The sequence below is a fragment of the Tachyglossus aculeatus genome, chromosome Y3 (assembly GCF_015852505.1).
Source record: "Tachyglossus aculeatus isolate mTacAcu1 chromosome Y3, mTacAcu1.pri, whole genome shotgun sequence".
Classification (NCBI taxonomy): domain Eukaryota; kingdom Metazoa; phylum Chordata; class Mammalia; order Monotremata; family Tachyglossidae; genus Tachyglossus; species Tachyglossus aculeatus.
Genome location: NC_052095.1, coordinates 1754737 through 1764575, shown reverse-complemented (window position 1 = coordinate 1764575; position 9839 = coordinate 1754737).

Sequence of the window (9839 nt, the reverse complement as noted above, 5' to 3'; positions counted from 1 at the left end):
GTCTGCTGTGTGACCCTGGGCAAGTTACTTAACTTCTCTGAGCCTCAGTTCCCTCATCGGTAAAATGGGGATGAAGACTGAGAGCCCCACGTGGGACAACCTGATCAGCTTGTTTCCCCCTCAGCACTTAGGACAGTGCTTTTCACATAGTAAGCGCTTAACAAATACCATTATTATTATTATTATAGAAGGGGGGGAAGCAAAGCGGGTTGGACGCCAGCCCCGGCCCCCGCGGGGCTCACGGTCTCCGTCCCCTCTGGATGGATGGGGGAACCGAGGCCCGGATGAGTGAAGTGACTTGCCCAAGGTCGGACGAGTGGCGGAGCCGGGATTAGAATCCAGGACCTTCTGACCGTCAATCAATCAATCAATCAATCGTATTTATTGAGCACTTACTGTGTGCAGAGCACTATACTAAGCACTTGGGAAGTCCAAGTTGGCAACATCTAGAGACGGTCCCTACCCAACGGTGGGCCCACAGTTTAGAAGGGGGAGACAGAGAACAAAACCAAACATACTAACAAAATAAAATAAATAGAATAGATAAGTACAAGTAAGATAAGATAGGCTCATCTGTATCCAGGGGGTGCTTCTGGGTGGTCCCTGCAGGAAATGAGCTGGGGGATAATAATAATAAAATAATAATAATGGCATTTATTAAGCGCTTACTGTGTGCAAAGCACTGTTCTAAGCGCTGGGGAGGTTACACGTTTATTAGGTTGTCCCACGGGGGGCTCGCAGTCTTCATCCCCCTATTCCAGATGAGGTCACTGAGGCCCAGAGAAGTGAAGTGACTCGCCCAAAGTCACCCAGCTGACAATTGGTGGAGCCGGGATTTGAACCTGTGACCCCGGAATCCAAAGCCCAGGCTCTTTCCACTGAGCCACACTGCTTCTCTAAGCAGCGTGAGGAGGGGAGACTGGAAGTTGTCGCCCAGTCAGGCTGGAACTGTGAGCCCACTGTTTTAGACTGTGAGCCTACTGTTGGGTAGGGACTGTCTCTATATATTGCCAACTTGTACTTCCCAAGCGCTTAGTACAGTGCTCTGCACACAGGAAGCACTCAATTAACATGATTGATTAATTGATTGGAAAACAAGGCTAGCACCTGGGGAAGCCAGCAAGTGCCATTTATTTATTAATTCATTCATTCAATCGTATTTATTGAGCACTTACTGTGTGCAGAGCACTGTACGAAGCGCTTGGGAGGGCCAAGTTGGCAACATATAGAGACGGTCCCTCCCCAACAACGGGCTCAGAGTCTAGAATAATAATAATAATAATTATGGTATTCGTTAAACGCTTACTGTGTGCAACGCATTGTTCTAAGCGCTGGGGAGGTTACAAGGTGAGCAGGTTGTCCCACGGGGGGCTCACAGTTTTAATCCCCATTTTCCAGATGAGGTAACTGAGGCCCAGAGAATAATAATAATAATGATGATGGTGATGGCATTTATTAAGCGCTTACTATGTGCAAAGCACTGTTCTAAGTGCTGGGGAGGTTACAAGGTGATCATATTGTCCCACGGGGGGCTCACAGTTTTAATCCCCATTTTCCAGATGAGGTGACTGAGGCCCAGAGAATAATAATAATAATGATGATGATGGCATTTATTAAGTGCTTACTATGTGCAAAGCACTGTTCTAAGCGCTGGGGAGGTTACAAGGTGATCATATTGTCCCACGGAGGGCTCACAGTCTTAATCCCCATTTTCCAGATGAGGTGACTGAGGCCCAGAGAATAATACAATAATAATGATGGCATTTATTAAGCGCTTACTACGTGGAAAGCACTGTTCTAAGCTCTGGGGAGGTTACAAGGTGATCATATTGTCCCCCGGGGGGCTCACAGCTTTAATCCCCATTTTCCAGATGAGGTAACTGAGGCCCAGAGAAGCGAAGCAACTTGCCCAAAGTCACCCAGCTGACAATTGGCGGAGCAGGGATTTGAACCCACGACCTCAGACTCCAAAGCCCGGGCTCTTTCCACTGAGCCACGCTGCTTCTCTAAGAGTGTGAACCCCCCGTGCGACAGGGACTGTGTCCAACCCGATGGACTCGTTAGTACCCCAGTGCTTGGAACAGTGCTTGGCACCTAGTAAGCGCTTAATAAATACCGTTATTATTATGTTTATCAGAGCGGCGGAAGGAATAGCACAATTTGGTACTGTAATTGTTCGTGGTGGAGAGATTAAGCAAACGCAAAGAATGTAGTTGAAACACGTGTGAGAAACATGTACTAAATGGCTCTGGGAGTCCGAGGATCTGGGTTCTAATCCCGGTTTTGTCACTTGTCTGCTGTGTGACATTGGGCGAGTCACAGAACTTCTCCGGGCCTCGGTTCCCTCATCCGTAAAATGGAGATTAAGACCGTGAGTCCCAAGCGCTTAGTACAGTGCTTTGCACACAGTAAGCGCTCAATAAATACGATTGAAATACGATGGAATGAATGTGGGGACAGGAACTGCGTCGAATCTAATGAGCTTAATATCCACCCCAGTGTCTGGCACATAGTGAGCGCTTAACACGTACTATTTACATGTCTACATGTTTTGTCACCTGTCTCCATGTTTTCTTTTGTTGTCTGTCTCCCCCTTCTAGACTGTGAGCCCGTTGTTGGGTAGGAACCATCTCCATATGTTGCCAACTTGTCCTTCCCAAGCGCTTAGTACAGTGCTCTGCACACAGTAAGCGCTCAATAAATACGATTGAAATACGATTGAATGAATGTGGGGACAGGAACTGTGTCGAATCTAATGAACGTATATCCACCCCAAACAAAACATGGAGACAGGTGACAAAACACGTAGGCATGTAAATAGTACGTGTTAAGTGCTTACTATTCATTCATTCATTCAACCGTATTTATTGAGCGCTTACTGCAGTGCAGAGCCCTGTACTAAGCGCTTGGGAAGTCCAAGTTGGCAACATCTAGAGACGGTCCCTACCTAACAGCGGGTTCACAGTCTAGAAGGGGGAGACAGACAACAAAAGCAGCATGGCTCAGTGGAAAGAGCCCGGGCTTTGGAGTCAGAGGTCATGGGTTCAATTCCCAGCTCTGCCAATTGCCAGCTGTGTGACTTTGGGCAAGTCACTTAACTACTCTGTGCCTCAGTTCCCTCACCTGTAAAATGGGGATGAAGACTGTGAGTCCCACATGGGACAATCTGATCACTTAGAGAAACAGCGTGGCTCAGTGGAAAGAGCCCGGGCTTTGGAGTCAGAGGTCAGGGGTTCGAATCCTGGCTCCACCACAAGTCTGCTGTGTGACCTTGGGCAAGTCACTTAACTTCTCTGAGCCTCAGTTACCTCATCTGTAAAAATGGGGATTGAGATTGTGAGCCCCACGTGGGACATCTTGATCACATTGTATCCCCCCCAGCGCTTAGAACAGTGCTTTGCACATAGTAAGCACTTAACAAATGCCATTATTATTATTATTATTTGTATCCTCCCCAGCGCTTAGAACAGTGCTTTGCACATAGTAAGTGCTTAATAAAAAAAAATGGAGACAGGTGACAAAAGGGGGAGAGAAAAGTAGATGGAAAAGTCAATATGTACAAGTAAAATAGAGTAATAAATCTGTACCAACATATATACAGGGGCTGTTGGGAGGGGAAGGAGGTAGGACGGAGGGGATGGGGATGGGGAGAGGAAAAAGGGGGCTCGGTCTGGGAAGGCCTCCTGGAGGAGGTGAGCTCTCAGTAGGGATTTGAAGGGAGGAAGAGAGCTAGTTTGGGAGGGCATTCCAGGCTAGGGGAAGGACGTGGGCTGGGGGTCGACGGCGAGACGGGCGAGAATGAGTACTAAGCGCTTGGGAAGTACAAATTGGCAACATATAGAGACAGTCCCTACCCAACAGTGGGCTTACAGTCTAAAAGGGGGAGACAGAGAACAAAACCAAACATACTAACAAAATAAAATAAACAGAATAGATATGTACAAGTAAAATAAATAAATAAATAGAGTAATAAATATGTACAAACATATATACATATATACAAGCGCTGTGGGGACGGGAAGGAGGTAAGATGGGGGGGGATGGAGAGGGAGACGAGGGGGAGAGGAAGGAGGGGGCTCAGACTGCCAAGGCCTCCTGGAGGAGGTGAGCTCTCAGTAGGGCCTTGAAGGGAGGAAGAGAGCTAGCTTGGCGGATGGGCAGAGGGAGGGCATTCCAGGCCCGGGGGATGACGTGGGCCGGGGGTCGATGGCGGGACAGGCGAGGACGAGGTACGGTAAGGAGATTAGCGGCAGAGGAGTGGAGGGTGTGGGCTGGGCTGGAGAAGGACAGAAGGGAGGTGAGGTAGGAGGGGGCGAGGGGATGGACAGCCTTGAAGCCCAGGGTGAGGAATTTTTGCTTGATGCGTAGGTTGACTGGCAGCCACTGGAGATTTTTGAGGAGGGGAGTAACATGCCCGGACCGGTTCTGCACAAAGAGGATTCGGGCAGCGGCGTGAAGTGGGGAGATACAGGAGGACGGGAGATCAGAGAGGAGGCTGATGCAGTCATCCAGTCGGGATAGGATGACAGATTGAACCAGCAAGGTAGCGGTTTGGATGGAGAGGAAAGGGCGGATCTTGCCCTCCCCGCTTCTGTCTGTCCCCAATTGTCTCCCTCTCTCTCCCCATCTGTCTCTATCTCTCTCTCCCCCACTGAGAGCTCACCTCCTCCAAGAGGCCTTCCCAGACTGAGCCCCTTCCTTCCTCTCCCCCTCGTCCCCCCTCCATCCCTCCCATCTTACCTCCTTCCCTTCCCCACAGCACCTGTATATACGTATATATGTTTGTACAGATTTATTACTCTATTTATTTTACTTGTAGATATCTATTCTATTTATTTTATTTTGCTAGTAGGTTTGGTTTTGTTCTCTGTCTCCCCCTTTTAGACTGTGAGCCCACTGCTGGGTAGGGACTGTCTCTATATGTTGCCAACTTGGACTTCCCAAGCGCTTAGTCCAGTGCTCTGCACACCGTAAGCGCTCAATAAATATGATTGATTGATTGATTGATTGATTAATAATAATAATGGCATTTGTTAAGCGCTTACTATGTGCCAAGCACTGTTCTAAGTGCTGGGGGGGTACAAGGTGATCAGGTTGTCCCACGGGGGGCTCACAGTCTTCATCCCCATTTGACAGATGAGGTCACTGAGGCTCAGAGAAGTGAAGTGACTTGCCCAGGGTAACACAGCAGACATGTGGCGGAACCGGGGTTAGAACCCATGACCTCCGACTCCCAAGCCCGGGCTCTTTCCACTGAGCCACGCTGCTTCTCGCTTCCCGCTTATAATAATAATAATGGCATTCATTAGGCGCTTACTATGTGCCAAGCACTGTTCTAAGCGCTAGGGGAGGTTACAAGGAGATCAGGTTGTCCCTCAGGGGGCTCACCGTCTTAATCCCCATTTTACAGATAAAGGGAACTGAGGCCCAGAGAAGTGAAGTGACCTGCCCAAAGTCACACAACTGACAATTGGCAGAGCTGGAATTCGAACCACCTTTGTGCCTCGGTTTCCTTTACGGAAATGGCCACAAGAAATCTCCTCTCCCTGCTAAACTCAGCCCCGTGAGGAACGGGAACAGTACTGAGCTCGTGAGCAGGGAATGTGGCTGTTTACTATTATCGGGTCCTCTCCCAAGCGCTTAGTACAGTGCTCTGCACACAGTAAGCGCTCAATAAATACAACTGACTGACTGAATGCTTGGTTTTTACTGTACCTCGCCCAGAATTTGGCCATAAGCACTTTTAAGACAGTGAGCGCGATGGAGGACAGGAACTGTCTCCAACCCCATCTGCTCGTATCCCCCGCAGCGCTTAATACAGTGCCTGGCACATAGTAAGCGCTTAACAAATACCATTTTAAAAAAAGTACGTAAACAAGGTTTATAAAGAAATAAACTACATATCAGGACCTAAGTGATCTGGGGCTGAGGGTGGGGTGAATCTCAAGTGCTTAAAGGGGACAGATGGAAATTCATTCATTCATTCATTCAATCGTATTTATTGAGCGCTCACTGTGTGCAGAGCACTGTACTAAGCGCTTGGGAAGTCCAAGTTGGCAACAACTAGGGACGGTCACTACGAAGCAGTGGGCTCACAGTCTAGAGCCTCACAGTCTATGTTGTCAACTTGTACTTCCCAAGCGCTTAGTACAGTGCTCTGCACACAATAAGCGCTCAATAAATACGATTGATTGATTGATTGATTAGAAGGGGGAAGTGAAGTGACTCTAGGCAAATCACTTCACTTCTCTGGGCCTCCGTTACCTCAGCTGCAAAATGGGGACAGAGACTGTGTCCAACCTTGTATCTGGGCCCTACCCCGGCGCTTAGTGCATAGCTTGACACAAGAGCGAGCACTTAACAAATGCCACCACTAATAGTAATGATGACGGCATTTGTTAGGCGCTTACTACGCGCAAGTTGAAGGATGACGCAGAAGGGAGAGGGAGGGGTAGAAAATGCTGGCTCTACCCACTCTAAATACCACCGACCGATCCCTAATTATAGTAGGCATCCCGGTTGTGGCATTTGTTAAACACTTATTGGGTGTCAAGTAACGCAGCAGTACAAATCCAATTAGGTCAGACAGTTCCTGCCCCTTAGGAAACTCACAGCTCTGGGTAGAAGTGAGAACAGAACCGTACATATTTACTATTCTATTAATTTCATTTTGTTAATAGGTTTTCACAGAACCGTACATATTTATTATTCTATTAATTTCATTTTGTTAATAGGTTTTCACAGAACCGTACATATTTACTATTCTCTTAATTTCATTTTGTTAATAGGTTTTCACAGAATCGCACATATTTACTATTCTCTTAATTTCATTTTGTTAATAGGTTTTCACAGAACCGTACATAATTACTATTCTCTTAATTTCATTTTGTTAATATGTTTTCACAGAACCGTACATATTTACTATTCTCTTTATTTCATTTTGTTAATATGTTTTCACAGAACAGCACATATTTACTATTCTATTAATTTCATTTTGTTAGTAGGTTTTCACAGAACCGTACATATTTACTATTCTATTAATTTCATTTTGTTAATAGGTTTTCACAGAACCGTACATATTTACTATTCTCTTTATTTCATTTTGTTAATATGTGTTGTTTCGTGGTCCGTCTCCCCCTTCTAGACTGTGAGCCCGCTGTTGGGGAGGGAGCGTCTCTATACGTTGCCAACTTGGACTTCCCAATACGATTGTCTTTATTAAGCGCTTACTATGTGCAAAGCACTGTACTAAGCGCTGGGGAGGTTACAGGGTGATCAGGTGGTCCCATGGTGGGGGGCTCACAGTCTCAATAATAATAATAACAATAATAACGATGGCATTTGTTAAGCGCTTACTATGTGCAATCAATCAATCAATCAATCGTATTTATTGAGCGCTTACTGCGTGCAGAGCACTGTACTAAGCGCTTGGGAAGTACAAGTTGGCAACATATAGAGACGGTCCCTACCCAACAGTGGGCTCAGAGTGCAAAGCACTGTTCTAAGCGCTGGGGAGGTTACAAGGTGATCAGGTGGTCCTATGGGGGGGGGGGCTCACAGTCTTAATAATGATGGTATCTGTTAAGCGCTTACTATGTGCAAAGCACTGTACTAAGCGCTGGGGAGGTTTCAAGGTGATCAGGTGGTCCCATGGTGGGGGCTCACAGTCTTAATAATAATAATAATAATAATAATAATAGTAATAATAATAATGGCATTTGTTAAGCGCTTACTATGTGCAAAGCACTGTTCTAAGCACTGGGGAGGTTACAAGGTGATCAGGTGGCCCCATGGGTGGGGGGCTCACAGTCTTAATAATAATAATAATAATAATAATAGTAATAATAATAATGGCATTTGTTAAGCGCTTACTATGTGCAAAGCACTGTTCTAAGCGCTGGGGAGGTTACAAGGTGATCAGGTGGTCCCATGGGGAGGGGGCTCACAGTCTTAATAAAAAATAATAATAATGATGGCATTTGTCAAGCGCTTACTATGTGCAAATCACTGTTCTAAGCGCTGGGGAGGTTACAAGGTGATCAGGTGGTCCCATGGGGAGGGGGCTCACAATCTTAATAATAATAATAATAATAATGGCATTTGTTAAGCGCTTACTATGGGCAAAGCACTGTTCTAAGCGCTGGGGAGGTTACAAGGTGATCAGGTGGTCCCTTGGGGGGGGCTCGCAGTCTTAATAATAATAATGATGGCATTTGTTAAGCGCTTACTATGTGCAAAGCACTGTACTAAGCGCTGGGGAGGTTACAAGGTGATCAGGTGGTCCCCCGGGGGGCTCACAGTCTTCATCCCCATTTTGCAGATGAGGTAACTGAGGCACAGAGAAGTGAAGTGACTTGCCCAAATTCACATAGCTGACAATTGGCAGAGCTGAGATTTGAACCCATGACCTCTGATTCAAAAGCTCGGGCTCTTTCCATTGAGCCACGCTGCTTAATCCCCATTTTACAGATGTGGTAACTGAGGCCCAGAGAAGTGAAGTGACTTGCCCAGCAATTAGTGCAGTGCTCTGCACACAGGAAGCGCTCAAAAAATACGATTGAATGAACGAATGATTTATTATTTTTTTAATGGGATCTATTCAGCGATTTCTATATAATAATAACGATGGCATTTGTTAAGCGCTTACTATGTGCAAAGCACTGTTTTAAGCGCTGGGAAGGATACAAGGTGATAATAATAATAATGATAGCATTTATTAAGTGCTTACTGTGTGCAAAGCACTGTTCTAAGCGCTGGGAAGGATACAAGGTGATAATAATGATAATGATAGCATTTATTAAGCGCTTACTGTGTGCAAAGCACTGTTCTAGGCGCTGGGAAGGATACAAGGTGGTAATAATAATAATGATAGCATTTATTAAGCGCTTACTGTGTGCAAAGCACTGTTCTAAGCGCTGGGAAGGATACAAGGTATTAATAATAATGATAGCATTTATTAAGCGCTTACTATGTGCAAAGCACTGTTCTAAGCGCTGGGGAGGATACAAGGTGATAATAATAATGATAGCATTTATTAAGCACTTACTGTGTGCAAAGCACTGTTCTAAGCGCTGGGGAGGATACAAGGTGATAATAGTAGTAATAACGATAGCATTTATTAAGCACTTACTGTGTGCAAAGCACTGTTCTAAGCGCTGGGAAGGATACAAGGTATTAATAATAATAATGGCAGTCATTAATAGCTTACTATGTGCAAAGCACTGTTCTAAGCGCTGGGGAGGATACAAGGTGATAATAATAGTAATGATAGCATTTATTAAGCACTTACTGTGTGCAAAGCACTGTTCTAAGTGCTGGGGAGGATACAAGGTGATAATAGTAGTAATAATGATAGCATTTATTAAGCACTTGTGTGCAAAGCACTGTTCTAAGTGCTGGGAAGGATACAAGGTATTAATAATAATGATAGCATTTATTAAGCGCTTACTATGTGCAAAGCACTGTTCTAAGCGCTGGGGAGGATACAAGGTGATAATAATAACAATAATAATAGCATTTATTAAGCACTTACTGTGTGCAAAGCACTGTTCTAAGCACTGGGGAGGATACAAGGTGATAATAGTAGTAATAATGATAGCATTTATCAAGCACTTACTGTGTGCAAAGCACTGTTCTAAGCGCTGGGAAGGATACAAGGTGATAATAATAATAATAATAACATTTATTAAGCGCTTACTATGTGCAAAGCATTGTTCTAAGCGCTGGGAAGGATACAAGGTGATAATAATAATGATATTTATTAAGCGCTTACTGTGTGCAAAGCACTGTTCTAAGCGCTGGGGAGGATACAAGGTGATAATAATAATGATATTTATTAA